A 12,329-nucleotide genomic window follows, 5' to 3' on the forward strand; every position below is an offset into this window, starting at 1 on the left:
GTAGGAGATCTGGTAGCATAGTGCCTAAGGCACTTGACTGCTAACCAGAAGGCTGGCGGTTCAAACCCACCAGCCACTCCTCGGAAGGAAGGTGGGGCAATCTACTTCCGAAGTGATACTGCCTCGGAAACCCAAGGAGGGGTCACTATGAGTCAGATCCGACTGGACAGCACATAACAACAACACAATTTGTAAAGTAAACTGACCAATCCCTAAAAGGTGTATAAAACAGAACAATCACAAGGCAGGCTGTTGCAGGCAGAATTATAAACCCAAGGCCAGAAAGACCATATATAAGAGAAACTCATTGCACTGTATATGATTTATGCCATATTTGTTCCAAAATTCAGTATCATCAGCTTGTCCAAAAGTCCACCTAAAATAATAGTTTTTTAATCTCATATTATTAAAAACTTTTGTTCATCAAAAGACTTTACCAAAAAAGTGAAAAGACAAGCTACTGACTAGGAGCCTATCTTCTGAAACCAAATGTCTGGTAAGAGTCTAATAACCAAAATATAAACAACCAGAGCTCCCGGAAAACAGTATAGCTGTTCCTCAAAAAACTAAAAATAGAACTATCATGTGACCTTGTAATTCCACTCATAGGTATATATACCCAAAAGAACTGAAAACAGACAAAAAGAGACTTCTACTCCAATGTTCAGGTGGAAACCACCTAATTGCCCAACAAAAGATGAGCAGATAAACAAAATGCAGTACACACATAAAATGGAATACATCTTCTAAAGCCAATAGAAATGAAGTTTTGATACATGCTACAGTATGGATAGGAGCTCTGGTAGCAATCTACTTCCGTAGTGATACTGCCTTGGAAACCCAAGGAGGGGTCGCTATGAGTTGGGTCCGACTCAACAGCATATAACAACAACAACAACAAGAGTATGGATTGGCGCTCTGGTAGCATAGTGCCTAAGGCACTTGACTGCTAACCAGAAGGCTGTCAGTTCAAACTCACCAGCCACTCCTCGGAACAAAGGTTGGGCACTCTATTTCCGTAGTGATACTACCTCAGAAATCTAAGAAGGGGTCGCTGTGAGTCAAGTCAGACTCGACAGCACATAACAACAACAGTATGGATAGAGCTTGAAGACCTTATGCTGAGTAAAATAAGCCAATCACAAAAGGACAACTATTATATGATATGATTCTAATTGCTGTCAATAAGTTGTTATCATGTGCCATCGAGTCATCTCCGACCCACAGCAACCCCTTCCTGGGTTTCCCAGGCATCTCTATGGAAGTATATTGCCCAATCTTCTGAGGAGTGGCTGGTGGGGTTGAACCACCAATCTTCAGGTTAGCAGTCAAGTGCCTTAGGTACAACGCCACCTGTAAAAAGTCGTATTAACAAAAGTTGTGTGATAGATATATTTACAACAACAACAAAAAAAGAATAGCTGCTGAGGCTGCTTAGGTTCAACCAAACATCTCAAGGGATTTGGTTCTTTGATTTCAAGGTTTAGGGTCGTGGTTTCATGGGACAATTAACTGGCTTAATATCACGTTTAGTGCTTCTGTTCTACCTCCTAGCTCACTGAGTAGTGGCCGGGATCTTAAAAGCTAGCAAGTGGCTATTCAAGGCACAACTGACCTGTATTTCTCTAGGACAACAGAGGAAATAGGAGAGTCAGGAATAGCACAAGGACATGGAATGTGTGGCTAATTGCCTCTTTGCCATGAGATTAGAAGAAATGGATGGTGCCTGGCTACCATTACGGAATCTTTTGATCAAAGATTCCATAGCAAAACCCTGTCAAAAGGGGGGAAATGCAGAATAGAATTTAAAATACTCACGGACTACAGACTTTCTGGAACCACAAAGGCCGGATGAATGCCTGGAATTATTGCCGAGATAATCTTTCAACCTTAAACTAAATGTATCCCCTGAAGTCATCTTAAAACATTTTAGCTTAACTGGTGAAAAGAAAAGAAAAGAAAAGGTGTGCCTTAAGCATTATGGTCTTTTAAGAACTATCTTTAGGGGAAGAAATTGAGAACAGCAGTTGAAAAGATTAGATGGTAACCTTAGGGGGCAGTGAATGTATGTTAATGGAGGAAGAACCATTATGAACGGTTGTACAACTCAAAAAATGTAATCAGTGTCACTAAATCAGACATGGAGAGACTGATGAATGCATGCATGTTTTGCTGTGAATACTATCAATAACAAAATAAATAAATTTAAGAGAAAAAACAATAGTAATAAAAAGATTTTAAAAGTTAAAACAACTCTTTTGTTCATTGGGTAAATTAATGAAGTTGTGTTTGGTAGTAAAAGGCAAATCTTCACATTTTTATTCAAGTCCCCAAGAGAATCAAGGTGACCTGGAACATTATCCAATAGCAAGAGTCCTGCTATATAAAAGTTTTATTACTTTCATTAACTGTGGATAAAATAAAATATGATCGAAGCAGTCTTGAAACAACGTTGTTGTGACCCATCATCTTTCACTTGCATGTCAAAAGACTAGTAGAGATGCTTTGTCAAGATTTTTGAATGCTTTAAGTAAGCACATGTTTTAAAGTCACCTTTTGGTTGTCTCCTAATAAAAGCTCATCTTTAACTCCTTTAGAGCCACTTCCAGATCTCACATTTTTTTTTCACATAAGGTCTTGACAGGGTTGCCTTCCAAAGACCTGTTTCATGAGCATTACATATTTGACGATCATCATAATCTCCTGCCTGACCTAATTGTTGGAATCTGGACGTACACTTCACAGTAGCATCCTTATTGTCACTAAAGCATCACCAGCTAACTTAGCTGTTTTTTCTTTTTTTTTTTAAATTGTGCTTTGGGTGCAAATTTACAGAGCAAAATTTGTATTGCATTCAACAGTTCATGTACATTTGATTTCACACCCCAATTACCATCCGATCATAATGCACTCTCTTCCCCTCTGATCCCTGTGACCACCCTCTCCCTCAGCTAACTTAGCATTAATCAATTAACATAGACTTTTTAAATGATAACACCAGGAACTATTGCTTCAATCTCCTAGTAATTACTGTTTTCTCTCAATGTGACAACTAACTTCAACACTTCAGTTTGAATTCTAGTCACACTAATTGGGATTTTCTTGTTATTATTATTATCATCATTACAGTCTTCAATCCAAAGTAGAGGAGGTAAACACTACATTTTAACCATATGCAGTGTTTTGGTTATCGAGTGCTGCTCTAATAGAAAATACCACAGATGGGTGGCTTTAGCAAATAGGAGTTTATTCTCTCACAGTTTAGGAGGCTAGAAGTCCAAGTTCAAAGTGCCAGCTAGGAGCTGGGTGAAAGCCCCTCGGCTCTGGGCTTCCCCTCTGCCTCCTACTCCCAACCCACTGGAGCTGGAGGCTTCTCTTAACTCAGGCAGTTGCTAGCTGCTGAGGCTAACAAGCCCACAGTTCACAAGTAAAAAGAGACAGTTCCAAGTATCACACAATGCTGGTTCAAGTCCAGGAACAATCCTAAAATCAGCAGACAACATGGCAGGCTGCTGAATGAAGATTCAGCTACAAGTAGGGTCCAAGCCTGCCAAAAAAGCTCAGAGACCTTTCTCAAAGCTTCTTCTTATATACTGTAAGCAAGCACATCCCTAAGGCAGCTACTCAGCTGCTCCAGTAGATTCTACCATGGAGTTGATTACCAGTCTCATCATGAGGAGTAACTAACTACATCCAGCTGCCCAGCCACTCAAAACCAGGCCCAGCCAAGCTGACAGCACAACTACCACATGCAGGTTTTGGTTCTTAGGGTGATTTAAACTTCAAGATGCCAAGGCAACTTTGCCTTATTTTTTATATTCAGACTTTTTCAATATATTTCATACCATACCTTTATGCATGCTAAGGTATCATCCATCTTTGTTTTGCTGTCACCATTTTCAAATCTTCTAATCACTTCCAATTTCATTTCTAACATTAATATTTTTGGATTCTTTTGGTGTACTCTCATCTTTGGCCAAGTTGCTCTTCTGATAATGCATTCTTGTAAAATATCATGTGGGTCTATCACTGGGAGGCAAGGAAGCAACACAACTAGACACTTTGCTGTCTGTGCACAAATTGAATAATACATGCACAGTGACCAATCACTGACAGAGTTTTTAAAAAGTGGTATGATTTCACTGAGCATGATATGCATTTGCTATTTATGCACTGATCTGTGGACAAAGGAGCTAGCAGCAAAGTGTATACTTTATACAACTACTTACACTTAATATGCTGTGGTGCCTGAAATCTGAATTGTATTATGAGGGACTGTTGTTATATACCACCGAGTCGGACCCAACACATATTTGGGCACATCAGAATGATGCAAAGTAACAGCTGGCTTACATATTTCAGTCGCTGCATAAAAATTACTTAGGTCAAATTGGGGTATAGCTTTAAAAATCTTACTAAAAACTAAATTTTAGGGAAAACTAATTAGAATCCTAAACTGATAAAATACAGAAAAATTTAATTATACAAATAAGTTATATGGAAATAGAAAAACAGGAAGGGGAGAAATATAATTTCTCTTTAAAGTATATCAATTCAAAAAATTATTTTTCTGTCATTAGTTTTTAAAAAAAAATCTGTAATAATCTGAGTAGCAGCTGTAATAAACCCACTGCCATCAAGATGATTCCATCTCAGAGGGATCCTATAGGACAGAGTAGAACTGCCCCATAGGGTTTCCAAAGCTGTAGATCTTTATGGAAGCAGACTGCCTCATCTTTCTCCTGAGCAGTGGCTGGTAAGTTCAAACCACTGACCTTTTGATTACCAGCAAAATGCTTTAACCACTGCACCACCAGAGTCCTAGCAGCTGTAATGGCCGTTTTGTAAAACCAAATCACTGAATATCATCATCAAAATACACAACAGCAAATTTAAAAGGCAAGAACAACAAATTAAATTACATAAAATTCTAGGATAACTACCTGTTAGTAAAAATAAATATATAAACACCAAATCCTAGCAAGCTGCTGTCAGTTCTGTTCTAATACTTGCTTTGGAGCCCAATTTGATTCATATATTAGGGAACAATTTAATCATAACTAGAATTTTGCATTTCTTGTTGTTGTTAGGTGCCATCGATTCATCTCCAACTCCTAGCGACCCTACGCACAGCAGAATGAAACACCGCCCAGTCCTATACCAGCTCCACAATCCCTGCTATACTTGAGCCCGTCACCACAGCCACTGTGTCAATCCATCTCATTGAGGGCCTTCCCCTCCTTCGTTGACCCTCCACCTAACCAAGCATGACATCCTTTTCCAGGGAATGGTCCCTTCTGACCACATGATCAAAGTAGGTGAGACAAAGTCTGGTCATTCTCATCTCCAAGGAGCATTCCGGCTGCACTTCCTCAAGGACAGATTTGTTAGTTCTTTTGGCAGTCCATGGTACTTTCAGCATTCTTCTCTAGCACCACATCTCAAAAGCATCAACTCTTCTTCGGTCTTCTTTATTCATTGTCCAGCTCTCACATGCATATGAGGCAACTGAAAATATTATGGCTTGTGTCAGGCGCATTTAAGTCCTCAAGTAGAAATCTTTGCTCCTCAGCACTTGAAAGAGATCCTTTGCAGCTGACTTCCCCAGCGCTATACGTTATCTGATGTCCTGACTGCTGCCTCCATTGGCATCGATTGTAGAACCAAGCAATATGAAGTCTTTGACCACTTCGATCTTTTCGCCATTCATCATGATGCTGCTTACAGGTCCAGTTGTGAGAATTTTTGTTTTCTTTATATTGAGATGTAATCCACACTGCAGTCTGTAGTCTTCAATCTTCATTAGTAAGTGCTTCAAGTCGTCCTCACTTTCACCAAGCAAAGCTGTGCCGTCAATGTATCACAGGTTGTTAATGATTCTTTCTCCAATCCTGATGCCACAATCTTCTTCATATAGTCCAGCTTCTTGGATTATTTGTTTAGCATATAGATTAAATAAGTATGGTGAAAGGGTACAACCCTGACACACTCCCTTCCTGATTTTAAACCATGCAGTGTCCCCTTGTTCTGTTCAAACCACAGCCTCCTGGTCAAAGTACAGGTTCTTCATGAGTACAATTTAGTGTTCTGGAATTTCCATTCTTGTCAATGTTATTCAAATTATGTTATGATCAACACAATCAAATGTTTTTACAGAGTCAATAAAACACAAGTAAACATCTTTCTGGTAATCTTTGCTATGAGCCAAGATCCATCTGACATCAACAATGATATTCCTTCTTCCCCATCCTCTTCTGAATCCAGCCTGCACCTCTGGAAGTTCTCTGTCAATATTCTGCTGCAACCGTTTTTGAATTATCTTCAGTAAGATTTTACTTGCATCCGATATGAATGATATTGTTTGATAATTTCCACCTTCCTTGGGATCACCTCTCTTTGGAATGGGCACAAATACAGATCTCTCCAACCAGTTAGCCATGTAGCTGTCTTCCAATTTCCTCTGCAAGAAACACCAGATGAATGCAGAAAACTGTACCCACATGAACCAAGCTGGTAGAATACACAACATACGCATACATACATTTCAAACTTCTATCAGCTATCTCAGTTCACCATCTGTAATACAAGCCAACCACTCACATCTGCTGTAAGCCCGGTGGCACAGTGGTTAAGCGTTCAACTGCCAACCAAAAGGTCGGAGATCAGAAACACTATGGGGCTGTTCTAATCTGCCTGATACGGGCACTACTAGTCAGAATCTATGGCAATGGGTTTAGGTGTTTTGTTTTGTTTTAGGGGATGGGGAGGAGATTACAACTTTCTACTCAATTTCAGATAACCCTCCTGTGGTGGTTAATTTTGTGTATCAATTTGACTACCCTATGGTGCTCAGGGGAGCTCTGGTAGCATAGTGCCTAAGGCACTTGACTGCTAACCAGAAGGCTGGCGGTTCAAACCCACCAGCCACTCCTCGGAAGGAAAATGGGGCAATGTACTTCCATAGTGGTACTGCCTCAGAAACCCAAGGAGGGGTCACTATGAGTTGTGTCCGACTCAACGGTATATAACAACAACAACATGGTGCTCAGACGTCAGGTCAAACACTAGTCTAGACTTTGCTGTGAAAGTATTTTGTAGATATGATAAACATCTACAGTCACTTGACTGTAAGTAAATAAGATTAACCCTCAATATACTCCATCCAAACATTTGAAGCCCTTAACAGAAAAATCGGGATGTTTCTTAAAAAGGAGGAATTTGCTTCAAGATTACTACGTAAAAGGCTACCTGACAGATATAAATGCAAATATGTGAATGCAGGCACATATATTCATTGAAGACATAAGCAGTGGACAAAGTAATTAGCAGCTAAGCAAAAGGTCAGCAGTTCGAACCTACCAGCCACTCCACATGAGAAAGATGAGGCAGCCTGCGTCCATAAAGATCTACAGCCTTGGAAACCCTTTGAGACAGGTTTACCCTGTCCTGTAGGGTCCCTATGAGTCAGAATGGGCTCAATGGCAGTGGATTTTACTCAGAAAAAAATCAAACATCTTCCAACATTGTTTTTCTGGGCTTGAAGATTTAGAACCATAATCTCAGTCTGTTGGCATACCATAGTTCACAACAATCATGATCTGCATCCAAGAGTAGTGTCTAGGGTCTTAAAAGACTGCAAGCAAGTGGCCATCTAGATGCAACAACGGGTCTCTCCTCATCCAGACAAAGAAGAATGAAGAAAAGCAAAGACGTATGGAAACAATTAGTCCGAGGGACGGGTATACCATGCTGTCCTTAGTCTACATGACTATGAGGGCAGAAGAACTAGATGGTGCCCATCTACTGCTGTCAACCACTTGGAGGGGGATCTATGTAAAAGATCCTGGATAGAATGAGAGAACAATGTGGAACAAAACCCAAAGTCATTTTTAAAAAGGGGGGGGGGATCAGGGTTGCTGGTCTGATAGAGTCTGATGGAACCACTGAGACTATGGCCCCAAATTGGCCTTCAAGTCTGAAATTGAACCCGCTCCTGTGGCTTCCAGCCAAACAAAATAGGCATATGAGCTGAACATTTACATAAAGTAGATATACTACCTGGAAAGATCAATCATGGGAGAATAGAAGGGTTGTGTATGCATAAGGGAGACAGCTCGTGGGCAGGGAGTTCATGAGAGAGAAAAGAAGAAGTAACTATGGAGAGGAAGTGGGAGAGCAGCTGTTGCATTGTGGGAAATTGCAGTCAATGTCATGAGACAAACTGTATGTGAGCTGCTATATAGAAAGTGAATGTGCTCTGTACACTTTCACCCAAATCACAATAAAAATTGTAAAAAAAAAAAAAAAAAAAGACTGTAAGTAGCCATCAAAGACAAAAACTACAGGTCTCAACTCACCAGAAGTAAAACATTAAGAAGGCAACAAAAACTGCAACAGCCACAATCTCATCTATCCTGAGACTAAAAGAATTAGATGGTACATGGCTACTACCACCAACTATTCTAATTGAGGTCACAGTAGTTGGTCCCAGGTAGAATGGGAGAAAAATACAGAGCAAAACTCAAATTCTTACTTTGAAAAAAAAAGCAAGACAAACTGGAATAGTAGAGAACAGAGGACTCCCTGAGCTTATCCCAAGACAATCTTCAAACGTACAACTGAACCTATCACCTGAAATCCCGTTTTAGTGAAATAGCAGTGGCACACAAAATAAAAGATACTATCAAGAGCTCTGGTGGTATAGTGCCTAAGGCATTTGATTGCTAACCAGAGGTTAGAGGTTCAAGCCCACCACTCACTCCTTATAAGGAAGATTTGGCAATCTACTACCGTAGTGATATCACCTTGGAAACCCAAAGAGGTGTGGCTATGAGTCGGAACCAATTAAGATTGTTTTTTTTCTTATTTGGTCTACCCTAGGAACCCCACCCAGTAAAGAAACCATACCACTACACTATCAGAATCCTGCAGACACCATTTTTTTGCCCTTTTTCTCCCACTCTCAAACAACATTATTCTTTTCTTTTCCTTCTGCTTCCCTTTTTCTTGGGGGGTGGGGGGATCTGGCTGACTGAGTACATTGCCTTCACCACCCCCAGTTCAGTAATGCCATCCCTAACCCTCAATATTTGGTTGTGTATACTCCCATGAGCAAGTACCACATTTCCACTGCCTCTGTGTTTGATGGCTGTCACCTGCCACTTGTTTCTTCTTCTCTGCTGGCTGTTGTTTGTCTTTCTTCCTCTTCTCCTTTTTCTTTTCCTTTTTCCTCTTTTTCTTTCTTCTCAGGTTTCCTCTCTTCCCATTTTTTTAATCTTTTCTTCCATCCTGCTTCCTCCCCCTTCTTTTTTTTTTTTTTTTTTCCTTTCCATCATTCCCCAGCAGTTGGGAGCCAGTGACACTACTCAACCATACCCAACAACATCTGCTGCCTCACCCACTGAGCAAGTGTCACCAACTACTTTGGCACTATTAGACCATATACAGACAGCAGTCAAAACTTGCCCGGCCTTCCCTCAGCTTCTCTGCATAATTAGTGAGCACAGATTCACACCCACATCCCCACCTGCTACAAAATCTGCCCAGAGACAGATGGTGAGTGCCCCTAGTGCTGCCAGGCAAGTAACCAGTGTAGCACAAACTGCCTGTTGCCTGGGTATATTGAAATGCAACAAAAGAAAAAACAGGGTGAAGCAAACCAACATGTGATCAACAAATTAATATAGTAACACTATAATGTCTTAGGACCTCTGGTGGCATAGTGCCTAAGGCGAAGGAAGGTTGGGCAATCTACTTCCACAGTGATACCACCTCAGAAACCTAACAAGGGGTCACTATGAGTCTGCTCCAACTCAACAGCAGTGTGCTTGGTTTGGTATAATGTCTTAGACACAACAGACAACTTCAAATCTTACGCACAAAACAGGGCATGATGCCTCAAAAAACAGAAGCGAAGTATAGGACCAGTAAATCTTCCAGAGGAAGAAATGCTAGTGAAATTACCTGATAAGGAGCTCAAAAGAATTCTATTTTGGTACCTTCAGAGAACTGAGAGAAAGCTTGAGAAAACCACACACAAAAATCAAGGAAAACACAGACAAAATTCTAGAAGAATTTAAAAATATATATATACACAAGAACAAATTGACAAAATAAATGGAAAATCAGGTACCATACAAAAACAGCAAATAGAAATCCAAAAGATTAATACTAAAAGTTCAGAGACAATGCACTGGAAGATCAAAGCAACAGAAGTGAAACAATGGAACACAGCAAGCTAGAAGACAGATCTCGCAACACTAATCTCTTTGAAGAACAATAAGAAAAAATAATTAAACAAAATGATGAAACCTTATTATTCATTTGGGCCCCCATGAAAAGGACTAATTTACTATGATTGGAATTGCAGAACAAGAAGAAAAAATAAAACACACCAAGTAAAGTGTCAAAGATTTGTTGCAAGAAGATTTCCTTAATATCATGAAAAACAGGAAGATACACATTCAACAAGCTCAATAAATCCAAAATAGAATAGATCCCAAAAGAAAAACACAAACATATAATCAAATTTTCCAAAATCAAAGACAAAGAATCTTAAAAGCAGACTGAAGAAAAAGAAGAGTCACCTACAAAGGAGAAACAGTAAGACAAAACTCTGATTTCTTGGCAGAAACCACTCAGGCATGTAGGCAATGTGATGACATATTCAAAATGGTTAAGATAAAGGAACTGCCAACCAAAAATTGTATATCCAGAAAAACTGTCTCTCAAATATGATGATGAAATTAGGGCATTCTCAGAAAAAAAGAAATTGAGAAAATTTGCAAAACCAGACTAACCTTACAAGAAATGCTAAAGAGAGTCCACCAGCAGAACCACCAAGGACAAATGACAACTGGAGATTAAAAGACACGGCAACATCACCTGGAAATCAAACCAAAAATAGAAGTATCGCAAAAAAAATAAACCTGTAAGACAGAAAATGGGGTCCCAGAGATTCCAATTTATAAGTGATTACTATAAAGTTTAAAAAAAAAAAGAGGTAATAAATAATGTAGTTATAAAACTTCCAAATGGAAAGGAAGGCAAAATAGTATCAAGATAGAATGGACTGCTTTAAATTTGTATAATAATAAAAAACTACAGGGTAACCTCAAAGAGTATTAATAAACCTTCATACCAAAAGAAAAAAATTATGAAGTCTCACAAAACACTAGAACAATAGCAACAAAGGAAATAAGAAAATCCATAAGCAAAATTAGCTCAGCACTAAAAAATATATGTAACAAAGAAACCATCAACACCACACAAAAAAGTACAGCGAAATGGCAGCAGTAAATTCAGACCTATCAATAATTACACTGAAAGGAAATGGATTAAATGTACCAGTCAAGGGACAGAGAGTAGCAGAATGGATAAGAATACATGACCTATCAATATGCTGTATACAAGAGATACACTTTGGACATGAAGTAAAAAATAAGTTAAAAATCAAAGAGTGGAAAATCGTATCAAGCATGTTGTTGTTGTTGTTGTTGTTGTTGTGTGCTGTGGAGTGGACCCAACTCACAGAGAAAGCAACCCCTCCTTGTTTTCCAAGGTGGTATCACTACAGAAGTAGATTGCCTAACCTTCAAGCATATTATCAAGCAAATGGCAAACAAAAAGAGCAAGAGTGTCAATATTAATTTCTGATAAAACAGACATTAAGAAGAAAACCTGCAAAACAGACAAGAAAGCACATTATATAATGATTAAAGGGTCAATGGAAAAAGAGGACATAATGATAATAAATTTCTATACACCCAATGAAAGAGCCCCAAAGTACTTAAATCAAACTTTAACAGAACTGAAAGGAGAAACAGGTAATTCCATAACAGTCATAAAATGTAATACACCACTTTCAATGAAGGACAGAACAATTAGAAAGAAGCTTAACAAAGATATAGAAGATCTAAACAACACAATCAACTAACTAAACCTCACAGATATATATATACAGGACATTTCAACCACAATAGCACAGTCTGTATTATTTTCCAGTGCACATGGAACTTTCTCCAGAGTAGACCATGTCAAGGCCACAAAGCAAGTGCCAATAAATTTAAAAACAACAGAATACCAAAAACCATCTTTTCGGATCATAATCCTATAAAATTAGAAAGCAACAACAGGAAGACAAAGGAAAAAAATTTAATACATGAAAATTGAATAACACTGTGGTAAAAACTACTGGGTAATAAAACAAATACAAATAAACAAATAAACAAAACTCCTTGAATCAAAGAGAATGAAAATACAACATACCAAAATCTTTGGGATATAACAAAAGCAGTGCTCGGAGGACAATTTATAGCAATAAATACACA

General features: G+C 38.9%; 1 protein-coding gene across 1 annotated transcript in view; it reads right to left on the bottom strand.

Moving 5' to 3' along the window:
- WWC2 (WW and C2 domain containing 2) overlaps window positions 1-12,329 on the bottom strand; it is a 415,307-nt gene that overhangs the window by 266,226 nt on the left and 136,752 nt on the right. The gene's annotated exons all lie outside the window — the stretch shown is intronic.

This window comes from Orycteropus afer, unplaced genomic scaffold, assembly GCF_000298275.1.
Source record: "Orycteropus afer afer isolate SDZICR_OR568_19922 unplaced genomic scaffold, OryAfe1.0 scaffold00073, whole genome shotgun sequence".
Classification (NCBI taxonomy): Eukaryota; Metazoa; Chordata; class Mammalia; order Tubulidentata; family Orycteropodidae; genus Orycteropus; species Orycteropus afer.